Source organism: Sitophilus oryzae, unplaced genomic scaffold, assembly GCF_002938485.1.
Source record: "Sitophilus oryzae breed Bouriz unplaced genomic scaffold, Soryzae_2.0 scaffold_679_pilon_pilon, whole genome shotgun sequence".
In the NCBI taxonomy this organism is placed as follows: domain Eukaryota; kingdom Metazoa; phylum Arthropoda; class Insecta; order Coleoptera; family Curculionidae; genus Sitophilus; species Sitophilus oryzae.
In genome coordinates, this window is record NW_022147283.1 from 503994 (window position 1) to 516727 (window position 12734).

Sequence of the window (12734 nt, forward strand, 5' to 3'; positions counted from 1 at the left end):
TAATATTAAATATATTTTTTGAATACTCTGTATACATCGGTCCAAATTTCTGTACAGCTAGTTTAAGATGCACGCTATATCAATATCGTATTGTGGGCCTATGCAAAATGTACAATGCCTTTTGTACCATTTAGGACCAAATGTATGACTATTGTTTACAATCCCACAATTTTGCGGATCCGCGGGATTGATTGCTTTAATCCCGCGGATTTGCGGGATTGGGATTTTGGTGCGGGATTGCATTCCCTAGCCATGACTTTATGACCGACCCTGTATATTTAGGGGCGGTATCTCCTATATTTTACCTAATAATCGACCGTTTCCTTATACAGGGTTGTTCACCACATACGACACGGAGTATTGTAGCTAAACGATGAGATTTTTAGAAATTGTAAGTTTGGGGTTCGTTGAAGGACTATTAGAGCTACAATTTAAATATGTTTTTACAAGATACAGAGTGTCCCAAATAAATAAAAAATATCAAAGTATTATTTTTATTATTGCACATTATTATTATTAAAACATAATAACTGATCAATAAATAAACTTTATTAAATATTTAGTATTAAAAACTTTGATACCCTTGGAGAAATGAAGCCTTAAAATTTTTACTGCAATTTCACAAAATTGAAAATATTTCAAAAACGGTAAGGTATAAGTATAATAAATCTTAATCAAATTTACCTTTATTTTAATCGTAGAAACTAAAAATGTAATAATATATAGGGTGTTCCATTTAAAAAAATACAACTTTGATATTTTTGACATTGTATCTTGTAAAATTATTTTTAAATTGTACCTCTAATAGTCCTTCATCGAACCCAAAACTTACAATTTGTAAAAATCTCATCGTTTAGCTACAATACTCCGTGTCGTATGTGGTGAACAACCCTGTATAACAGCGACCCTGTATATATATCACTACATATATGGACGCATCCTCACTGAAATCGAGTTTATTTACCATTTTATAATATACTAGTGTGTACCCGCGACTTCGTTCGCGTCCGATTAATCATTTGTAATGGTGATGATCAAGCAAAGCAAGAATTTCCATTAACATACAAACTAAGATAAAATTTTCTTACATTTATGTCAGCATGAGAAAAAACAATATGGCGATATTATTATATAACTTGGTATAATATTTGAGGGGTAGTTTCATCTCGTTGAAATTTGACTTTCGAAAAATCCGTTTGCCAAAAATAAGCTTTTACGTCAAGCAGTTTAAGCAGAATCGTGATTAATCAATTACCCAACTTTTTGGAACACCCTGTATGATTTTTTAAAAATTTCAAAATATGTAAAAAACAAAATCAATTATGCGTGTCCAAGTGTTTTCCCGAAAGGCTCGCCGTATTTAAATAACATATATTGTAATATTTGTGGGTCGTTTTCATCCGCTTGGAATTTGAAATTCGAAAAACCCCTCCTTATCGAACCTCTACACCCCACAGTAAATCCGTTTGCCAAAAATCAGCTTTAAAAGTCAAACAGTTTAAGTAGAATCGTGATTACTCAATGGTTATATTTTATGAAACACCCTGTATAAATTTTTAAAAAATCTTAAAATATGTAAAACAACGAAATAAAATATACATGTTTAAGAATTTTTCCGAAAAACTCACCGGTTTTTAAATAAAAAATATTCTAATATTTGAGGGGTGGTTTCACACCCTCAGAATTCGAGTTTCGAAAAATCCCTTCTTATCGAACCTCTACACCCTAAAGTCAATCCGTTTTCCAAAAATCAGCTTTTTACGTCAAGCGCTTTAAGCAGAATCGTGATTAATCAATGACCAATTAATCAATTTTTCGAAACACCCTGTATACATTTTTAAAAAATCTTAAAATATGCAAAAAAAGAAAATAAATTATACGTGCTTAAGCGTTTTTTCGGAAACTTGACCGTTTTTTAAATAAAAAATATTTTAATATTTGAGGGATAGTTTAACCCCCTTAGAATTCGAGTTTCTAAAAATCCCTTCTTATCGAACCTCTACACCCTAAAGTCAATCTGTTTTCCAAAAATCAGCTTTTTACGTCAAGCGCTTTAAGCAGGATCGTGATTAATCATTGACCGTGATTAATCATCGAAACACCCTGTATACATTTTTAAAAAATCTTAAAATATGTAAAAAAAGAAAATAAAATATACGTGTTTAAGCGTTTTTTCGGAAACTTGACCGTTTTTTAAATAAAAAATATTGTAATATTCCACCCCCCTTTTTACCCCCTTAGGGGATGAATTTTTAAAAATCCTTTCTTATCTTACGTAAACATCATAAAAGGAACCCCTGTGCAAAATTTCAGCTTTCTAGGGTCAAGGGTTTGGTCTGGGCGTTGATGAGTCAGTATCAGTCAGGACCATGTCAGGACAGTCAGATTTATATATATATAGATACTTTAGCACTCTTTCCAGAGGCGCATCTAGGGGGTGGGCCAGGGTGGGCTTAAGACACTCTGTATAAGGTAATATTATTTTTATTATTGTAACACAATAACTGGTCAGTAAATAAACTTCAGTAAATATTTAGTATTAAAAACTTTGATACCCTTGGAGAAATGAAGCCTTAAAATTTTTACTGCAATTTCACAAAATTGAAAATATTTCAAAAACGGTAAGGTATAAGTATAATAAATCTTAATCAAATTTACCTTTATTTTAATCGTAGAAACTAAAAATGTAATAATATATAGGGTGTTCCATTTAAAAAAATACAACTTTGATATTTTTTACTTATTTGGGACACTGTATCTTGTAAAATTATTTTTAAATTGTACCTCTAATAGTCCTTCATCGAACCCAAAACTTACAATTGGTAAAAATCTCATCGTTTAGCTACAATACTCCGTGTCGTATGTGGTGAACAACCCTGTATAACAGCGACCCTGTATATATATCACTACATATATGGACGCATCCTCACTGAAATCGAGTTTATTTACCATTTTATAATATATACTTTAGCACTCTTTCCAGAGGCGCAACTAGGGGGTGGGCCAGGGGGGGCTTAAGACACTCTGTATAAGGTAATATTATTTTTATTATTGTAACACAATAACTGGTCAGTAAATACACTTCAGTAAATATTTAGTATTAAAAACTTTGATACCCTTGGAGAAATGAAGCCTTAAAATTTTTACTGCAATTTCACAAAATTGAAAATATTTCAAAAACGGTAAGGTTTAAGTATAATAAATCTTAATCAAATTTACCTTTATTTTAATCGTAGAAACTAAAAATGTAATAATATATAGGGTGTTCCATTTAAAAAAATACAACTTTGATATTTTTTACTTATTTGGGACACTGTATCTTGTAAAATTATATTTAAATTGTACCTCTAATAGTCCTTCATCGAACCCAAAACTTACTTAATTTGTAAAAATCTCATCGTTTAGCTACAATACTCCGTGTCGTATGTGGTGAACAACCCTGTATAACAGCGACCCTGAATATATATCACTACATATATGGACGCATCCTCACTGAAATTGAGTTTTTTCACCATTTTATAATATGTACTGCACCGTTTCCAGAGGCGCAACTAGGGGGGGGCAGGGGGGGCTTAGCCCCCCCAGATGACCAGTGCGTGTCCTGTAAAATTGGTTTTAACCTCACATGAATCTTATCTTATAGTAACCTAAGCCCCCCCAAAAGACTTGAGCCCCCCTAAAAGTATATGTCTAGTTGCGCCTCTAACTGTTTCTGTTTTTGCGTCATTGAGGTGCACGGATCACTCGAGCGTTGAGTAAGAGTAGCCTTTTTGGCTAGACTTCGCACAGCCCAGTGATCCAACCGCTCAACCATTTTTCTATATTTTGCTAATTGAGAATATTTATATTGTTAATGATATAAATTATAATATATATTTTTTTTGAATTAACAGTTTCTATGATTATTATTATTACTTAAAAAGTCAAGTATCATATTTAACAAAGCTCACTGAACCACAGAGTCGGACGAATAATAGCATTCTTTAATTCTCGCGCCCATAAAACCTACTTTACGTGAATAGAAATAATTTAGAGATAGATTATCGAAATTAGCAACAGGGCTCCGCACAAAAGAAGCCGACCGGCGCGGCCGTGTTGTTTTTTCATTCGGTCCGCTTTTCACAGAGCCACGTTTCGTGACCGAAGAATGGGGCGGCCATTCGTTAGAGTTTAGCGTTAAAAAGAGAAGTCGGCGGCTATTTGACGGTAAACCCTGGGAATAGGGATTTTTTGCTTAACTACTTACATTAAAAGCATATCTTTTTAAATATCATTCATATAGAAAAGTTACAGTTTCTAAATCTAGTAATATAGAACAATTACTGTCGTTGAATATTTCAAACAAAAATCTCTATTTTTGTTTTTTAATTTAAGTGTCGAAAATTACAGGCCGATTAAATGAAATTAGATTTATTTAAATTTGCTTCGACCTTTGTAGAATATAGAATGTTTCGAAGGGGAGTTAATCACCGCGACCTTACAGATCCCCCTTTCTTGAGTTATAACGAATTTTAACTCATCATACAGTCTCAGGGCTTTAACAAAAGGCGTCAAAACCCTAGCCTGAATGTGGGAGACTGGCCTACACTAAGAAGGAAGGTGGAGAAGAATGGCCAAACCATCGCCTTCTCCATCGACTTAGCGTCTTTTAGTGCCCTTGAGCAGACCCAGTTCAAGGCTTACAATAAGCTCGGACGGCTCTTCTTCCAGGCACTGGCGGGCGCTGAGTCTCGAAATGAGGGTCGTTCAGGCGAACCTGCACCGCAGTAGGGCAGCTTCGGCTGCCCTCTGTAAGGTAATGGAGACCTGTGACATTGCCTTGATACAAGAACCCTGGATAAACCAGGGTCAAATAAAAGACCTAAAGGGAGTCGGGGTGGAACTTATATATAGTAGAACCTCTGACAGACCTAAGACCTGCATACTAATTAAAACACACATAAAAGTACTGCCCTTACTAAAATTCTGTAACAGGGATCTGACAGCGGTACACATAAAAACGAACGGAGAAGAGTCGAAGGACATTATAATCGAATCGGCTTATCTTCCTTTCGATGACCCTGATCCACCACCACCAGAGACTGTGGAAGAGCTAGTGAGGTACTGCAGAGGAAGTGGATCTCAGTTGATCATTGGCTCGGACCACCACACTCTCTGGGGAAGCACAGACACAAACCCTAGAGGCTGCAATTCTTTATGGCAATTCCCTCTGCTGCAATTCTTTATGGCAAACAATTTAGACGTAATGAATAAAGGTAACAGGCCTACTTTTGTGACCACACAAAGGCAGGAAGTTATAGATCTAACATTAGCCACCACTTTTGTTAGCAATTTCATAAAAAAACTGGAGTGTGTCAGAGGAGGAGAGTTGCTCGGACCACAAACACATAAGGTTTGAAATCTCGGGAATACAAAGGACCGTAGAAACCTACCGTGATCCTCGGAATGCAAATTGGGAAGCCTTTGGGGCAGGCCTAACTAGCAAACTGACGAGTATCAAATCAATGGTAGAGAATGCGACTGAGGTGGAACTGGTCGCGGAGCAATTGACTGACGCGATCATCTCTTCTTTTGAGGAAAACTGCCCCCAGACTGTCAGAAGCCACGAACGGGCAACACCCTGGTGGACCGTCCAGCTAGAGGCAAGGAGAAGGCAGGTAAGGAAAACCTGGAATAGGGCAAAAAGATCCGGCGATTGGGGGGAATATAAGACCTCTTTGACCGAATATTACAAAGAACTGAAGAGAGCAAAGAGATTATCTTGGAGACTGCGAGGGCATTGATAACTCTCTGCGAGGGCTCTTGTAACTAGTGCAGGAGAATACACATCCACTGGGAAAGAAACGCTGACCGAACTCTTTCGGGTACACTTTCCCAGATCAAAAGCCTTGGAGCAATCCCCAGAAACCTGGAAGAGTAGTGGATTTGAGAACTTCACGAGAAGAGCCTCAAGGGAAGACTGGCAGGTTTCAAATAGGGTGATTGGCCAATCAAAGATAAAATGGGCTATAAGCTCATTTGAGCCATACAAATCATCGGGACCCGACGGTATTTGTCCAATAATGCTCCAGCAAGGACCAGACCTACTGACGAGTAAACTTTGCACACTACTAAGTGCAAGTAGTAGGAGGCTGATCAGGGTAGCTTTTATACCCAAGAATGGGCGTCTGGACTATTCTACGGCGAAGGACTTTAGGCCCATCAGTCTTATGTCGTTTGTACTAAAGGCTCTTGAGAAACTAATGGACAGGTATGTTAGGGATGAAGCAATGGGAAAAAGACCATTTCACCAAGACCAGCATGCCTACACAGCAGGACGATCAACCGAATCGGCACTCCATCAGCTAGTAAGCAAAGTGGAGTCGACGTTCGAAACAAGAGAAGTGCTTTTAGGGGCATTCCTCGACATAGAAGGGGCGTTTGAACACCTCATTTCAGTCACTGACGAGAGCTACAAGGAACCTCGGATTAGAGGAGACCTGCTGCAGGTGGATAGACTGCATGCTCAAAAGTCGAGTGGCATATACCACCCTACTAAATGAGACTGTTGCAGTCCGGGTGGCGGGAGGATGTCCGCAGGGTGGAGTTCTTTCGGGGTGCGGTCTTGTATTTTTTACACGTTTTTGAAGTGAAACTTCATTACGCGCGCTGGGAGCGAAAATTCAAGGCCATGACACACGAGCTAGTGGTACCGAAAAGTGGTAACGGCTTAGAAATACATAGAGACGCGACGTCTATTTGTGAGCAGTCCACATATTTATCGAAAATATTGATATTTTAATACAAATTTTGTGAAATTTAATCAAATTATTTATGAATTTAAAAAAAATCAATTTTTACGCGTAAAAAACTATTTTTTACGCCTTAAGAACTATTTGTTACACGTAAGAACCATTTTTTACGCGGAAAAAATATAGTGTAAACTATATACTCATAAACGGATATTTCTTTTAAGCGGACAGAAATTTTACCACGAAATAAACTAATAGAGCTTTACTAATAAATTGCTTTCTCTTATGCGGACTCTCCTTTAACCGGATACGGATACATAATTGTCTCAATATGTGTCGCATTGATCTCTGTTAAGCGGACACCGAGAATATTTTGTTCGACGTGGCGCCGCCGCACGCTTTCTTTGTCCCGAATTATGCAATATTGCGTAGTGTCGTTAGAGAGCCTATCGGCATGCTGCGCTGATCATTTCCACGTATTTCTTGTTGAGTATAGGTTTCTTTTTGGACGTGTTATAATCTGTTTTGCTAATTAATATGGCGACAAAAAAACGTATGTTAACGTTAAAGGAAAAAATCGATGTTATCGAGTTTTACAACGTAGGGAAACCTAGTATCTGTGCACTGACTGATAAATTTAAAATTGGGAAAACAGGCAGCCAAAATTATCAAAAATAAAGAACTTCTAAGAAAGTGGAGTTCAAATGTAAACAGTTCGCAGAAACGTAGTTCCATTACAAGGATACTATAGAGATAAGGATAGTTCGATTCCTATCTTCCTGCACTGTCGGTTTTTTACGTCATCTACTGACCGAGTTGAAGTTGGTGCTAAAGATTTTATAGTGTAACCAACGGATCTGAAGCTACGGGGTATCGGCAGGGAAACACAGTTGTAAACAAAACACGCCCAATTTCATACATAAAATAGGCATAGGCGTACGGTGTTTCATGAAAATAATGTGTATCATAAATGTAATACTCAGATTAATAATTTTTTTCAAAAAACTTTATGCTGTTTGAATCGTTACTGTTGAGTTAGCAGATAAACACTAAAAGCTTTTATTAAAGCTCCCTTAAATATTTTGAATCATTTTATTATTGTGTTGTTAATATAATAGAAGAAATAATTACAGCTGGGGGTTGGAACCTTGGGTTTTACACAGCAAAATAAAACACTAAATCAGCACAATACACCAAAACACCTTGTACTTTTACACTGGACGCACGTTTTGCTAACCATGTTAGCATCATCAGCAGATGATCAAGACTGAGTCTTGAGGTATATTTATTTATATATCTGTACTAACTATATTTTTTATAATACATAATTTTGTATTTAAATACATAAAAAATCTTGAAAATAGTTAACTTTGGAAGCGCAAACAAAACATAATTTTACTCACCAGTAGATCCAATATTGCCTATTACACCAGATATGGTATCACTCCGCCAGCACTTTTTAAAGGTTATGTCATTGTCTACCCATATGTTTCATCCAAATAGATAATACATGACTATATTTTCGAATTTCGCGTATATATTTATATCTCTCTCTGCAATATAATGGGTCGCTCCATTAATATTTATCTGTTATTATAACATTTACGCCAAAAAAATCTATTTGATTGTAATAACCCCCTAATGTCTAACGAAAGCTAATGTAGCCCCCGAACTCTCTGTAGCTTCTTCGTCGCAAACCCTATTATGAACACAAGGAAATAAACCAAATGAGATTTCATCCACGTTATATTCATTTTAGTTTACCTAAAATATTTAGGTAAAATGTGTGCTTTTCATTTTAGCCAATATTTAATTTTAATATTCTAATAATTATATTATTATTATTCTACTTACCTATATAAATTAGCTATTATTTCTCTTGTCTGGCTATGTAGCGTCTTACCCTTAACAAATGTATTCATTTTAAAACACAAATATACGATCAAACTTAATATTAATAATTAAAAACTACGAACGAAAAACATTATAACAAGATAACAAAACAATAAAACACAACTTAACTATCAAATATACGAAAAATATAGGAATAAAGTTTAGGATAACGGGTGTAAAATAATGAAAGAAAATAATAATGATCAAAAGAATGACACCGGCACTGGATATTTCAATACTATTCAATATTCCTACTCTTTTCAGAAGAGACCGTGAAGTTGGGGATAAAGCTAGCGAATAGGAAAGGCGTAAAAGCCATGGCAACCGCGTAGTAACAAATCCTGTGACGTACTCTCGCCAATCATGTTCGATGAATAGGCGGCCATGCGCGGCGATGCCGGTTTGCCAATGATATCCTTGAAAAATCTTCAACTTTCATAATAAGCAGATTATACAGAATGAAAGAAATAAGTTATTAAATAAAACATATCGAACAATATGAACTACGTTAAAATTTCTTAGTAATATACGTCAGAATATATGCTAAATACATTATATATAATAAAAATATATTAAATTTATAGTTCATGTCTGGCAATTTTGCAATTTTATAGATAAACCTGGCAATATCGATTTTTTTTGCTCGCATTCCTTCCGTAGCTTCAGATCTGCTGGTCAAGCAGTAGACACTGACAGTTATTTTTGCATTTGACGGACGAGCCCACAGTGCGTTGGAAGATAAATTTAGCGGCACAAAAGCGTTTGGTTAGAAATAAGCCAAAAAATGTGTACAGATAAGAATAAATAGTAGACATTCCAATTGATACAAAAATGCATGAATATTCTTTGTATGTCGATACATTTTTATCAACCAAATTTGGTCATTTTCTGCTCAGCAAGTCTCTGCCTTGCTAACAAAATATTTACAAGTGCTTATACATTTTATTAGAAAGCCAAATTATGTTGAAGATTACCAAAGGTATGTACTTTTCTACTGTACGTATATTATTTGTTAAAATCCTTCGTGCCTTTGTTCTGCAGATATCAAACTTTCATTTTTTTTTCAAATATCGATATATTGAATGATGTAGATCTTTTGAGTTATCAATAGTTACCAACACAGGTAGTCACAATCACAGGGAGTTCAAGCTTAACAGGTGAATGCCCAAAAAGATTAATTTCAATCGGATAGTATAAAAACAAAACAACTCCATCAAAAGGCACTGAGTTTAAAAAATTGTCTTAGATACTTATTATATATGAATTTACAATTACCGAGTGTTAAAATTAAAATATCTATCTTATTTATTATTTTCAAAATAAAATATATTTTTTTTAAATAAATTATAGAGGGTGTCACAAGATTACAAATTAATTTAAAAAAAGAGTTTATTGATATCATAATTTTATGTATTTGGCAATAGTTTACAATACGGTTTTTGTGTGTCATGTTAGACCATTTGCTACGTTTTTAGATTTTAAGTCCCAAACATTGCTGTTGAGATTTTGTCCCCCTAGAATAACCATCCGCCGCATTGTGGTGCACTGGTCAGCGCGTGACGTAGCATTCCACGGCGACTACGACAGCGGCGATTTGACGCGATCGAACAGTCCTTTAGAATATATACAGTCCTTGGTTCCATTATCTGTTATTACCGAAAGATATAAAATAATGCACCACACTTCAGGAAATAGCGTCGACTTTGAAGAATATATCATGACAGATGAAGACTTACTTCAGGAAGATGTCAACATTGAAGATGATACTATCAACTCGCTATCGATCGAAAGACATGAATTATTAAAAAGTGATAGAGATGAGGATGATAATATCCCAGAAGAAGAGGAAGTTGGTGTGATAACACCAAACAAAGCCATTAAAAATCTAAAATTATTCAGTTCTAAAAATGGAAACATAAAGGCTTTGAGCTGCTGAACAATTTGGATCACTTTCAAAATACTATATGTGCTAAAAATATTTGTGTGCAGAAAACAATAGATACTCGATTTTTTTACTACTCGATAGTTTTCATACATTTTCATACTCGATAGTTTTCATATATTATTTTTAAATTTTTATACAGTATAATAGTATTTTATACAGTATAATTAGTATGTATGTAATAATAAAAAGGTGAGTCAATACCACTAACTTGGAAAGAAGTGTGGATAACACCAATCCACAAAAAGGGAAAATGAGATGAATGCTCCAATTATAGATGCATCTCGGTCACAAGTACTATGAGTAGATTATATGGAAAGATACTGCGAAATATAATTGAAAGGGAGTATGCACCATATGAGGTAGAAGAACAGGCAGGGTTCCGTACGGGACGATCGTTTATGGACCATATATCACTCTGGTCCATATAAATGAAAAAAAAGTGGCAACCAATAGAGATGTACATCTGCTTTTTGTTGACCTCACAAAAGCGTATGACACCGTTCCGATCCAAAAGCTCTGGAAAGTCCTCGAAAAAATCCTCTATAAATAACACAGCGATAGAAGCAGTTAAACAGCTACATAATGAGGCAACATCAAGAATAAAACTTGGTACGGCGCTATCTGTAGGTTTTCCTGTAACTAAGGGCCTACGACAAGGTTGCTGCCTATCCCCGATGTTATTTAAGATCTATCTGAATGAAACCCTAGAAAAATGGAGAAGATCGTACAGAGGAATGGGAATACCACTTAACGACGAAACAACTCTATACAACCTTCATTTTGCAGATGATCAAGTGGTAGTGGCTCAAAATAAGGAAGACCTACAATTTATGACAACAAGACTTTTAAGCGAGTATGAAAAGTGGGGTTTGTCGGTAAATACGTCGAAGACTAAGTACTTATGTATAGGCCAAGCAGCAGAAACTTTACATCTGGATGGAAATATAGATATAGGGTCATACAGTAAATACACCTACCTTGGAACTCAGATAGATTATACCGGGCGAACAGAGAGCGAGTTCGAGGAAAGAATACTGAAAGGCAAAAAAGTCATCGGGTGCCTAAACTCAGTATTATGGTCCAAACACATCTCATATGAGAAAAAACACACTATTTATAATTCCATCTTTAAAAGTATAGTTTTATATGGATGTGAAACATGGCAGCTCACTAGTTGAATGGAACAAAGACTATTAGCACTCGAGATGGACTCGAGATGGCGAAGATCTGCGGGAATATCAAGAATGGAAAGAGTAGCGAATATTATGCATGTCCAGCAAACCAGAATAAATGAAACAGAGAAAAGACAGCTGGTATGGTATGGGCATGTAGGAACAATGAGTGAGGACTTCGGTCCGTACGGTATTCGTACCGAAGAAAGTTCTGAAATGGATACCATCAGAAAGGAGAAAAAAGGGAAGGCCGAAAGCAACATGGATCGGAGGAATACATAAAGCTATGTCGGAGAGAAACCTTCATCCAGGGGATTGGGAGAATAGGAAAGGCTGGCAACTGGGTAATGGAAGGCGTAGAACGCTATGAACCCGGTTTTATATATATATATATATATATATATATATATATATATATATATATATATATATATATATATATATATATATATATATATATATATATATATATATATATATATGGTCACACTCCTTATAAGCGGACAGAAATTTAGTGACGAAAGGTGTCCGCTTAAAAGAGTGTACACTATATTTATATTTCAATTAATACTTATTAAGGTAATTCATTATTTTTTCAACATTTCAAACTACACTTTTTCAAATATGTCAATCAATCAAATCCTTCAATTTAGTAGCGGTTAGAACTTCAAATATGTGTACATAGTGCACACACAATTTTTTTTATTTTCATCTCAGTTTTCATAGATAATAGGTAATTAAAAAATACTATATTGTTTTATTAGGAGTAAAAATTACACTTTTGTGGCGAGGCTGTACGTTTGACCGACATTAAAGACGACGCACAAAAAGTCATAGTTACTCCGAATAGAACATGCGATTTTTTCAAAAGATGCAAATAATTTTTTAAACAATTTCAAACGGTGCAAATTATATAAAAAAATATTTAAAAGTAATATCTTGTAAGTAATTGTATATCGAGGAACTACAGTTACGTTCGTTGAACACATTACG